Source organism: Opisthocomus hoazin, chromosome 1 (genome assembly GCF_030867145.1).
Source record: "Opisthocomus hoazin isolate bOpiHoa1 chromosome 1, bOpiHoa1.hap1, whole genome shotgun sequence".
NCBI lineage: Eukaryota > Metazoa > Chordata > Aves > Opisthocomiformes > Opisthocomidae > Opisthocomus > Opisthocomus hoazin.
This window is the reverse complement of record NC_134414.1, coordinates 35,981,655-35,994,322: the sequence shown is the minus strand read 5'-3', so window position 1 is coordinate 35,994,322 and position 12,668 is coordinate 35,981,655. Positions and strand designations below refer to the sequence as shown.

General features: G+C 44.4%; 1 non-coding gene across 1 annotated transcript; it reads right to left on the bottom strand.

Annotated features, from left to right (window-relative positions):
* Positions 1-397: 397 nt before the first annotated feature.
* Positions 398-569, bottom strand: LOC142364339 (U1 spliceosomal RNA). The gene has a single exon (XR_012766243.1). It is a non-coding gene; the product is annotated as a U1 spliceosomal RNA (small nuclear RNA).
* Between the last annotated feature and the right edge of the window lie 12,099 nt (positions 570-12,668).

The window sequence follows — 12,668 nt, the reverse complement described above, 5'->3', positions numbered from 1 at the left end:
TGTTATCAGCAAACTTGCTGAGGGTACACTCTAACTCTTCATCCAGGTCACTGATGAAGAAGTCAAACAAGACTGGGCCCAGTACTGACCCCTGGGGGACACCACTAGTTACCAGCCTCCAACTAGACTCAGCGCCCCTGACGACAACCCTCTGAGTTCTGCCATTCAGCCAGTTCTCAATCCACCTCACTGTCCACTCATCCAGCCCACACTTTCTGAGCTTCCCTAGGAGGAAGTTATGGGAGACAGTGTCCAAAGCCTTGCTGAAGTCGAGGTAGACAACATCCAGTGCTTTCCCCTGAGTCTGGAACGCTTCACGAATGTGCGTGTCATCCTTGCTCAGGGGCCATGAAAATCTTCTCTGTACCATTCCAATTTTAGTATAAGTGCTGCCGAAGCGAGCACGATTTTTTTTTAATTAACTTTTTCTCCACTACCACAAATTATGCAGTTGAGTTTCCCGTGTTTGGGGAAATCACAGAGGTCAGGACACCTGGAGTGCAAGGCATGAGCCTCGCCCTGGGAATGCCACCTGCCTGATCACGGTGTCTCCCCTGCCAGGTAAGTACACTGACTCCAGCTCTCACTAAGACCAGCTCAGCAGATTTTGGAGAAAGAAAGCTGGGTTTTGTTTTTTTCTTTTTTTTTTTTTTCTTTTGTTTTTTCATTGTTAAGATATGTTATAGTACGGTCAGGCCAACTGTTGCTCCTGCATTCCAGGAAACTCTGACTTCAGGGAGGGTTGGGGGGCTGAAGGTCAAGGTTGGCTCTCTATCTCTCCACTCTCCCATCACCCACCCATGTGTTTCCAACTGTGCCTGCTTCAGGGACAGCCCTTGGCACACCCTGCAGCTTCCTCCCCCTCCCTCTGTACACCCTTACAGTGCCAGGGTTCTTCAGGCAGCGGTTTGGTTTTCATCTGCCGGGTGACAGGGCAAACAGGCAAGGAGAGCAACAAAAACACGAGCAACAAGGAAACACGGAGGTGCGTGCTAAAGCAGCATCTGAGAGCCACAGCAGGGCCCAAAAAAAGCTTCCTCCCCGTAAAACCCTGGACAGACATCCCAGGACAGGCTTACCTGTCTGGGCAGGGGCATCTGGGAGAGAGGGAGAGGAAATCCCCCCACGAAGGGCAGGGAGGTGTCTGGGACACTTTCTTGGTACCCAGTTGCCCTGAGGGTTGGTGGACCTCTTCCCCTCGTTGTCCCATTGTCCCCCCTGTTCTGTCTGGCCACTTGTGTCATGGGTTCCCAGGGCCGTCGCAAAGGGGCAAACAGGGAGACGGGGGCTCCTGCCAGCTTGCAATACAGCCTGGAAATTTTGGCAGGGCTGCGGCAGCCTGGCATAGGGCTTGGGTGATAGAGGGGACAGGGATCTGCCGTGGTGAAGGATGTGCAAGACTGCATCCTTAGAGGTCGGGACTTCCCGACTTGCTGGAAGCAGGATGCCAACCTGCTAGCTCGTCACAGAGAAGGATTGGTACCACTAGCACCTGAGGCATCTTGCCCCAGGCAAGTCCTGAGAGGTTGCAGGTGACTTGCCCTTGTGTGTTTCTCCACAAGAACCTGGGCATCTCACTCTTGGACCCACCTAAGTCACAGTGGATGGTTTCAACCCGAGGGCTCCCTCGGGGGTGTTTTTTTTCTCCACATGTTGCATCCTAAGCCCTCTATGGCATGAGCTGCCCCCACGGTCCCCAGCACATGATCATCTTCCTCCTGTCTGGCTGCTCGTGCTGGGGGGTGGAGTGAATTAGTGACTCCTGCTGTCCTTAAAAAGGGCTCTCCAGCTTGGTGGGTTTTAGGTCTTTTATACATATGCCTTTTCTGCCCTCCCCTCCAGAGGTGAAAGAAGGTTGCTTCTTATTCTGGCAGCCAAGTATCTGAGCTGAAAGGTCCTGGGGTCCTGGGGAAATTGCAACCGCCACTGACTCAGGCAAACACTGCTTCTTCATTTCATTCACAGATTTCTTGAAAGGAAAGCCAGGTTTAAAGGGAGGGCTTGCTAAAGTCCAGCTGTGAGACGTACCGGTGGTGTTGGGAAGTTTGCGGCCCTTTCTCTGCTCTCTCCAGCTGTGTTTTACCCTTTGCAGCCAGTTGCTTCGAACCCCTCCGTGACACTCCAGGCTTGAGATGGGCCCGGGGGCTGACCTTACAAAATGCACAGAGAGGAATTCTCCCTTGTGCTCAGCAGTGCCTTGGTGAGGGTTTTTTTTTTTTGTTTTAAAGGGAACAAATGACAATAGGTGAAGCAAAACACCACAAGGTCAGCGGCTGGGCATCCAGGCTGCCTGTAGAACTTACTGCTTTTTGTTACCTGCAGCTCGACACTGCAGCCTGGTTTTCATCTTTTGTGGGACCAGCGGTAAAAATTGAACAAAAATGTCAACAGGTTTGACCTTTGCCTGTGGTCCAAGATGTTACAATTGACAAGTCAGCAGCTGGAGGGTTGATGGGGCTGGAGGAGCTTTCCTCCTCCTGGCTCCTCCTGCAAAGGACAGGGAGAAAGCACCAGATAATGATGAAAAACACGGTGTTTAGGGCCAGGGACAGTGCTTGCCCCCTCTCCCGGACAGCCTTGATTTAGATTTTCACCTTGTGTCCCCAAATTTTCCCTAAGGGTGCCCAGATTTGGAAGTTTCTCATACAATGGTGCTGTCAGTCAGAGGCTGGCGCTTGGCTTCCCGTTGCAAAACAAGGAGTGTTTTTGTGGACGCAGGGGGCATTCCCTAAAGTGCAGTAATTTAAATCAAAATCATGTATTGTACTGTGCATACCTCTAATACACTATAGATTTTATAATTGACTGTAATTTCTCACTAGGAAAAAGTCAATTCCTGCATGGTAGGGCAGCCAGAGGGAAGGATGCTCTAGTCTGCTCAGCAAACAGGGACCTATTTTTAATCCAAAGGCTCTCCGTTAGTTCTTACCTATTTAACGTAAAAGCAGGATTTACTACACATACAACTTAATCCCCTTTTTATATTTGCATAGAGATCCCAGAGCATGTGTATGAACAGTTTTTGAGATAAGAGAGAGAAGGCCTTGGGAGTCAAAGTCATTATTTTTGCATGAAGTATTTAATGCTAAACATAAATATTGAGAGGACTCAATTCCCATGCATTTGCAGACTTCACTCTTGTGCTCCCGAGGATTTTTGCTTTACATCCAATTATGAAGAGCACGGTTGTAAGTGAATGAAAAAGACTACAGGAAGCCTTTGTAGCAAAGACACTTAACAGGCTTCATTTTCCAGTTAAAAAGAAAGACAGATTACAGACAAAACAGAAGCAAAGGTGGTATCTTTGTCACCTCCCCCAAAAAGGGCGCGGCTAAGGAGTGGATATGTGAGGCAGCAGAAACCTAGTCCTAGGAAAGGACTTTCTCCAGTGATGACCTCGAAGGAGTTCCTGTGGTGCACATTCATCAACCCCGCTCATTATAATTCACATGATTTATGTTCTTACAATCATGATTAGATGGTGAAAAAAATGATCCACATGCGGGTTGACTTCAGAAAGCGACATTCTTTGTCCAAATCCAATCAAGCCCCTCAGCAGGCAGTCCTTTTGATTTAGCATTAATTTTAATACACGTGGCCCTGAAAATAACCCTTCTGGCTTTGGAAACCTCAGAGGTGAAAAGACTATTGGGTAAGTGCTGGGTAGAAGATTATCTCCAAGAGCTGTCATTCCTTCCTCCAGAGGCAGTTTTGCTGGAGTGAAGAACGGGATGCTGCGCTGGTGTGAAACTAATTTTAAAAACCTAGTCAAAGGCAACTTGGCAGAGAAATTTACTTCTCCAGACATAAAAGTGGGTCCAGAGGAACTCCACCAGAATGGCTCATGGAGTTGTTGTGGGCTCAACTGTGCGATGCAGTGAAGAGCAGACTTTTGCCATACGGGGGGCAACATAACCAGATTAATTTTTGCTCTTTTGCTTCTAATGGCTGTAAGAAGACTGGAAAAATGCATCTATCTTTGGATGTCAAAAATCCCTGACTCACCTGATGTCGTTGTGACTTCAAAGGGCCAAGATTTTATACCAAAGCTTCCTGCTGCTGCTACTCAAAGCTTTCCAAGATTGTTGAAGAAGGGCCTCACTCTTGTCTGCCGACAACTAGGCTCTCCATTGCAAATCAAAGAACGGAAACCAGCAAACTGCACAGTCTGATTCTTACTCCTAAACCAGGGCAAAACAGGAGGATAGAAAACCCAGGCAGCATCTCTCCAGCATGACGTTCTATATCACATTGCTCCATCAAACTCCAAAAGCAAATCTTCACCAGCTCTAATGAACAGGAACAGTCTGTGGCCAATCATTCAGGCAAACGGCCCATGGGTACAGGGGAGGAGGAAATCAGAAGAAATGTGTTGCTTAACTACTGAAGGCTGAAAGAATGAGTTTGAACCCCAAATTTGAGTCTGGTTCAATCAGGCAGACAAATGAACAAGAGCGTTTTTATTAGCATGCCACATACTGAAATTAAGGAACTGTTCTCTCCTAATAACTTTTTTGAAACCATTAACCAGTCACACTATGCCGGTGACAGCTCTTTCCTATGCTCTTGAGTGGTTCCCCCGCCCTACAATTTTTCTCCTATGAGCAGAAAGCTGTAGTGCTGATTGCAAAGGACAGATACCTAATTACAGGGCTTGTTATTAGTAGAGTCTGGGAAATAAAAAGTCTGCAGCAAAGAATGATGAAGCATCTCAAATTGCTAATGTGACTTAAAATGGGGTCTATTGGAATTTCACATTTTTTTCCCCGTTAAATCCGTGGGAAAGCCTATTCACAGCAAGATTTGGAAGGCTTTGCAGTTCTTTTTTCTTGACTTTTGCTGAAACTAAACTTTGAATGTTTTCCTGATGTCTTTATCCCATCGGTCTGTCAGTCAGGCTCACAATGCCCTTCATGCAAACCTATCAGGGCGTTCTATAATCCTGTGTTTAACAGATGTCTTGAAGGAAGGCAAAGTTTGATAACATCTTAAAGACTTGAGATCCCGCTGCACCCAGGCGCATCCCTGCAATTTTCTGGGACACGTTGTCCCTTTGTTACCCTTGGTGCACGCTCATGGCTGATTGCGGTGTTGCAGGCTCGTTGTCCTCATGTGTGGCTAACAGAGAATGACCTTGGGAAGGGAAGGGAGCGGGACTGTTTCCAGTTGGCACACACCTCTTTCCTTGCTAACAGTCTGCTTTATAGTTGCACTCAAACTAGATATATTGTTTAGACTAAAACAGGGAGAGAGAGAGAAAAGAAAGCTTCCAGCAGTAAAGATGTGAAGTGAGGGGAAACAGGCACTTCTTTCTGTGTTGCTGAAGGCTTCGTAAAGATAACAAGCCAATAAACTTAATGATGAAAGTCTCAAGGTAGTACGGGTTTGTTTTTTTATGCTGCAGTTGCCTGCACAATTTTCGGACTGCTTTTGACCCTTCTCCTCCCCTACTGCATTTTCCCCCCTTCCTCCTGCCCATTTCTGTGAGATATTCAATCCTTTGAATAAATTGCACCTATTCATTTCTCAAGGGCTCATTGTCAAGTCCAGCACCTGTCTCTTAAGGACAGTCCATCAGGCTTAGTTAACCTCATTTGGTGATGGTGTAAAGCACATCTGGGCTTTTCTCTTCTCAGTGGATATTCCTGGAAATTTTCTGTGCTGGTACTCGCTCAGTTGATGAGCACTGTGTCTTTATGGCCTGAAATACTCGACTCCAGAGTCCCTGTTATGTGACACAGGGTATACATGGAGAGAAAACTTTGGATTTCTCCACCATTTTAATCTGTGCAAAAACATAGAGGAAAGGGTCATTTCTAATTCCAGGCTTTTCAGTTTTCACAGGAAAAAATATAGATCCTCTAACCCTTCTTCCTTCTCACACCCTGCTTCGGGACTATTATATTTTAGGCTAGTTCTAAACTTTGGCCAAATCCCAGAAGAGACACAGCTCATAATCAGCAAATTACCACTTGTCAGACATAGAGGTATGAAATGCAGAAGTTAAAAAAGGAAGAAAAAGAAGAAGAAAGAAGAATGGTGCATGCTTGGAACTGGATGAAAGGAATTAGAGTTTAATGTAATGTGCAAAGGAGCAACAGAGCAACTTAAGTTAGAAGGATGTGGCAGTTAAACCCCCCTAAATATTGGAAATCTTAGTCCTTGTAAGTTTTGTGGGAAACCCAAGGCAGTCTCCCAGAAGAGAAATAATGTGATCTTGACATTGCTAATGAGCTGGCAGCTGTGGGATTCTGAAGCAGCTGCAGATGATATAAAGAGTTTAGCAGGGAAATTGAAGAGGAGAAGAAAGCAGTAAGTAGAGAGAGTGACAAAATTATGTTTCGAGGATCCTGCTTCTCCTTGACATAACATGTCAAAATCTGGAAATATCCAGGCATGGGCTGTAAGTAGCTTTGACAATCTGATTGATGTGGGCATTAACTGAAGTTACGACATAAAATATATGATCCTGCAAGTGCTTATATTTCCCCATGAAAGTGATTACCACAAGCGCTTTGCGCAGTGACGTGTATGTGAACTTGTACCTGTGGTTTCTCAGACACACAACAAAAAGCTGTCAGTATAATGAAAAGCCACTATCTCTATTGTTTATTTTATATGTATATGCAAGTGACAAGGCATTTAAAACAAATATCTTTCTAATAAACTCTGTGGTCAGACCAGATTTTCGTTCAACTCGTTACCCATATTTGCCTTTTTTTACTTAGGCAGTTTTTTAGTGATCCTGTCATTTGGGGGGGAAAAAAAGTTGGGTGATGTTACTTCTCAGATACTGGTGTTTTATATGCATAATTTGGAGGAAGTGCTGCTTCAGATTACTGTCTGTGTCTGTGCTATGTATTTTTGCTCTCTAAGAACACAGGTATCCAATAGAAGGATACAGTTTTCTCTCGATATTGACATTCACCGAAATCTCAGAAGCAGTTTCTTTATCATGCCTCTCAGGAGATCTGCAGCTCAGTCCTAGCCATCACCTGGGCATATCTGCACTTTGGTGGCAGTTGTGCATCAAAGATGATGTGTTCCAACAACGAGGCAAGAAATTTCTGGTCTCAATTGCTCAGCCATGCTTATTGCATCTGAAGTTTTGCCTTTAAACAGTACTGCCTGGGGCTTCCTCAAAAGAGGAAATGTGAGGGCTACATTTATGTGTAAATGGCGATGGCTGTAAATGATCTCTAAGGGGTGGGTTTGGTGGGTAGAGCTGGTGCAAAAAGCAAGAAATGGAAATAGTGGTGGGTAACAGAACCGATAGGACTGTAAGGGCTGCTAATAATCACATTGGCCAGAAGAGCTGGACGTAGCTAGCTGTCTAGTTATCTGTCTGCTTTTCTCTTCTGAGACAGACTGGCATGAATTAGATGCTCATAGTGTGGTTTTTTTCTCCCTATACAACAAGGAAACACATGCTGGCAAGAAAATCACAGAGCAAAAGTAAATATGGTAAACCAAAGACAAACAATTAGACAAGTGTCTCATTATTTGTAAGAAAGCATCCGCTGTCATCAGCAAGAAGGTAACTTTCTGCCTCCCATGGGTGTGAAGGAAATCTGACCTCCATAAAGATCCAGATGTTTCTGGGTCTTTATGGAGGTCAAATGAAAAGAACATCATGTCAAATGAAAAGAATCTCACTTTTTTATTTTTTAAGCTGTCTTTGTTTTTAGCACTTTTTATGATTGTTGAAGGCTTGGGGTTAGCAAGGTTGAGCCTAGTCAATGAGACTGCAGAGTACAGCAGATAACAACATCTTTGATCAATCAGGCAAAGCAGATACAGATAAAGTGGAAAAAATGGCCCACAAGCCACAGAAATATCTTTTTTCTGTCATTCATCAGTTCTTGGGATGAGACTTGTAGAAATTAATCAGCATTGGGGTGGAAGGTGAGGGAGATATGGGCTGATGACATGTACCTTGTCTGTAAGCTTATGACAGGCTTTGGTTCAGTCATTTCAGATGAGGCTTCCCAGGTCACTGGAGTGCCCCTTTCTGCCTCGAAAAGGCGGTGTCGGGCTGCTGTCTTCTTATTAGTGTCAGGTAGAAATCTTCACTAGAAATAGGAGGACAGTCTCCAGGTACCTTGTTAGATATAGAAGATGTGACAATCACAGTAGCAAATAATACAAAGCATTTCATGGCTCAGGAAAGACTTTGCTGTCTCATAAAAAAAGGGTTTGCAGAGATTCTGCAGCCAGAGCAACTGTTCTTTTCTGTACAGTTCAAACTTGTGAATAAATGTGCAAGCAGGCACACATTTCAAGGAGCAGTTGTGCAGCTTCCCACAAGCTAAAGGTTAATGACAAGTTGGCTTTAGACAGGACCTATTGACCCATTGTTGTCCTTCTATTAGAAGTACAGGAACCAGTGTCCTTGGTGTTTGTCCATTCAGCAGTGAGCACCATGGTACTTGGTCCGTGATAACCTGCAATGCTCTGACAAGTATAAACAGTAAATCATACTCCTGATAGTCTGTCCATGTAGAAAGCGACTTTGATAAGACAGGAAGAGTAACATCAGCACAATGTGTAACCTCAGTGTTTGTATTATGCAAAACAGTGTTCCAGTTAATGGGCTGACTGCCACATACTGTATGTTTATCTTGTACACAAAGTCCAGGTGGCTTATGGTTTCTACCACAATCCTCAGGTTAAATACCATGGAAAATATTTCAATGGGCATTGTGTATTTCTGCCACCTCATGCCTGTTAATGGTTGGAAAGAGAAGAGCTGTCTTTTCCCCAAGCAGAAGAGGCTTAGCTTTGCTTCTTGTACAGCCAGCACTGCTCAGACCAGGAGTGATGCCTGGTGGTGTCTGAGATGGCTGGCAGCTCAGTCACTTAACAAGACTTATGTTGTAGGAGACACCTTGCATAAGAGACAGCGTCCCTGACACTGTAATACAGAGATCCAAAGCTTATGTATACATAAGTGAGCCCGTTGAACAGTACACATTTCAATTTTCTGCACCCTAAAGCCACCACATCAGAAACCTTGCACAAGGGGTGGTTGCCATCACTTGAGCACACTAGAGAAGAGCAGGTGTAAGAAGGCCACTGGAAGGGAACGAAGGACACGTGCAAGCTAGTAGCACACAGTGAATGTGCAGCTGCGTGGTCACAGACCTTACTTTTGGCCCCAGAAGGGTCCACTCCAATACTCTTCCCATCAGTTATAGTATAATCTGACTGCAGTTCTCACTGAGCAATGCGGGACAAAGTTACAACTGTGTTTGAGGGGTGCTTCTCCCCATCTCGTCCCATGCCTCGCCACATCTAAGTTTTTTCTCAGACTTTGCTCACTGAATTGTTGACATTACAGTAATGTGAACATCTTCAGGGAATTTGTCCCCTCACATAGCTGAGATCTGTGCTTTGACTGAGATCTGTGCTTTTTTTGGCTTCTGGGTGGTTGAGAGTGAAAGCACTATACCAAGTAAGGAACAACAATAGTAATAAAAAGCAGTGTAATATTTTTTAAAGCCCAGTAACTCCTTAGTTGCTCCTGCTGAGATACACCTTACTATGAAGCTTATGCCACTGTTGGGACTGTTCATTTGAGCGAGGCAAAGCAGCAGGGACATTATAATTAATAATACTTAGCAGGAAACAAGTTATTGTGCTTGGGGCGAGAAGGACGAATATTGTTCTCTATTATTTTTTGAAGAGTTAATTGGTAGTAGGCAAAGATTTGCTGTGTTGAGCCAGCAGGTGCTGCTTTATGACTACATTAATGTTAATTATATCCTCCGGACACATATGAAGACAGTTTAACCTATTTCTTTCTCATTGCATTTCTCTGGGTGGATGTGTGTTCTGGTTCCAGTTCTTTTTTGAGTGCCACCGCAGAACACTTGGACAGACAGTGACCTCATATTTGCACAGATGTTTGCAGGTAGTTTTGTAAGACCAGGTAGGTAACTTTAGTAACCTCCAGTCACTCCGGAACAGACTTTGCAGGTTAAAAGTTGAGGGAAATGAGTAAAAGGGGCTGTTTCTCTGGCATCAAATCATTCCTAGGGGTTGCATAACATTTCTACAATTGCCAGTTTAACTGTTCCTAGATGTGCTTAATAGTCGTATCTGGGATCTAACTGTTTATCCTCTTCTTTTATCGCTGAAACCTCTCTTCTTCTGGCACACCATTAAAGAAATACTCTGGCAGCAACTTAAACCGTGAGAAGAACAGGTGTTAAAATTGTGTTCCTCTAAGCAAAGCGTGCCGTGGCCCATCAAAGCATGATACAGGCTAGAAAAGGTAAACCAGTGGAGCCACAGAGCTTGAAATGGTCTCATTTCAGCACTGCTCCACATTTTAAGTTTTGTTATGAGCCTATATCCCCTTTGTTTTTCCTGTGCTTTTTGCGTATCTAGTTTGGCAAACCTACTCTGTCCAGCAATAGGCTTCAGAGACCTTTCAAGCTATTCATATTTGTAAAAAGATACTTGTTTTGAATAAGCCCACTGGCTCCACTCAAAGCCTGGGTGCAATGGTAGCAGCCAAAAATGCTGCAGAAGAACAGTCCTTGGAGCTGGGTGCGGACCTCCTTGAAAAACTCAGGCAACAAAGCTACTATTAGAGAAACCCCTCAGGTAGAGAATGTTTCTGAAAGCCAAACCTGATTTTTAATAAGATTAGCACGTGGGTCTTGTACCCATTGACAGTACAGCTATCTCCCTGCGGCACACGTGTGTCCCTATAGCATGGCTTTGTGTATAAAATAATAACTAGTTATTATTGTTATTGAAAATACACCCTGTTTAATTCAAATTGTGGAAATGTTACCAGTCCTGCTGGTGACGTGTAGAGATCAATGTGGTTGTGTATAGTCAAATTTGCTTAGTTCACGTCTTTAAAAATGTCAGAAAACGCACATACACCAGCACATGTTAAATGAACATTAAAGCTGTAAAGTCAAACAGTCAAGAGACAGGAAACAGCTGAGCTTGCCAGTATTTCAAAATGAGAGGCGTCTTTCTTCCTGGTGGGTTTCTACCGTGCTCTGCCATTTAATCATCTGGGTTAGCATCTGAATGGATTTTTTACATTGCTTTCATGATTCTTCGTGCAGCATTGTTTATAGCATACCATCTAGTAAACCCTAATGGGATACTAATTTTTTAAGAACTTAACGTCTTCTTCTTTACAGCTTTTAAAATAAAATGAAATGGTTAGATTTCAGTTAAACAGATCCTTATTAAAGCAGAAGCTAGTCTGATAATGGCTTAAATTGGTGCTATGTGGCCATCACATGTTATTTGATAAGCAATCCATTACAATTAACATGTGGCTAATAGACAATTAATATACAGGATTACACACTTAGCTAATTAGATGTTGGGTTTTTTTTTGGTTAGATGAAAATGTACAGGACCCCATAAATCACTATAGGAGATTGTTTAATAAGCCTGAATCCTCAATTTTCTCCCTGTCAATCATGAACAGAGCCGCTGACTTTTCCTCTCGCCCAGCGAGACTTCTTGTCACAAGGAGAAAAGCTGCATTCCAAATGAGATGAAACACCCTCAACTCCCAAACCTTGCACCCATTCACAGCACATTGCAGCTCAAGTGTGTGCTCTCATCGTTCGCTCTGCTGGTCGAAATTCTCAGCTCCTGCCCTTGCACATGAGATGGGACATTCCTTAGTGTTCCCCCTGTCCCCACACTTTTTGCAGTCTCTTGCTTGACGCCCGTGAGGGACAGGGATTTTGCAAGTGGTTTTATGTAACCCCTGGGAAAAGGGTGCTTATTTTTAACAGACGTTTTTCAGTTCTGCCAAGGTGGCCTTATTTAGGTGTCTCAGGCCATTCAGCAGTTGTTGGCTTGGCAGCACCTTCCCTTCCCTTAATTAATTATTAAGTAGTCCAGCGGAGGGCTACAAGGATGGTGAGGGGCCTGGAACATCTCTGCTATGAGGAGAGGCTGAGGGAGCTGGGCTTGTTCAGCCTGAAGAAGAGAAGGCTGCGAGGGGACCTAATATATACTGACAAATATCTGAAGGGTGGGTGTCAGGAGGTTGGGCCAAACTCTTTTCAGTGGTGCCCAGCGACAGGACAGGGGCAATGGGCACAAACTGAAGCACAGGAAGTTCCATCTGAACATCAGGAAGAACTTCTTCCCTCTGAGGTTGACGGAGCACTGGAACAGGCTGCCCAGGGAGGTTGTGGAGTCTCTTTCTCTGGAGATATTCAAGACCCGCCTGGATAAGGTCCTGTGCAGCCTGCTGTAGGTGACCCTGCTTTGGCAGGGGGGTTGGACTAGATGACCCACAGAGGTCCCTTCCAACCCCTACCATTCTGTGATTCTGTAATTCTTTGCATAGTGAAACAGCTTCAGCTGGACAAATTGAGTAGTCTGAAGCTGTGGACAAAGCACTCAGCTGGGAAGTTAGTTCAAACCCTTCTTGCAGAGCAGGGGTTGCTTGTCTCTTGACAGGGAGGGGAACACACTCAGCATTATTTCTGCCTTTGCAATCTTGTGAATGACATCTCAATCCTTTTGAGAGTCCAGCTCAGAAATCAGTGTAGCTGCTATAAAAAATTCTGCAGTGAGCTGTTGCAGCATTTCCAATTCTGATCTACATGTATACACATCTGATGATATTCACTAAATTTGATCCAAATTTCTGGTATTTGAAGTCATAATTT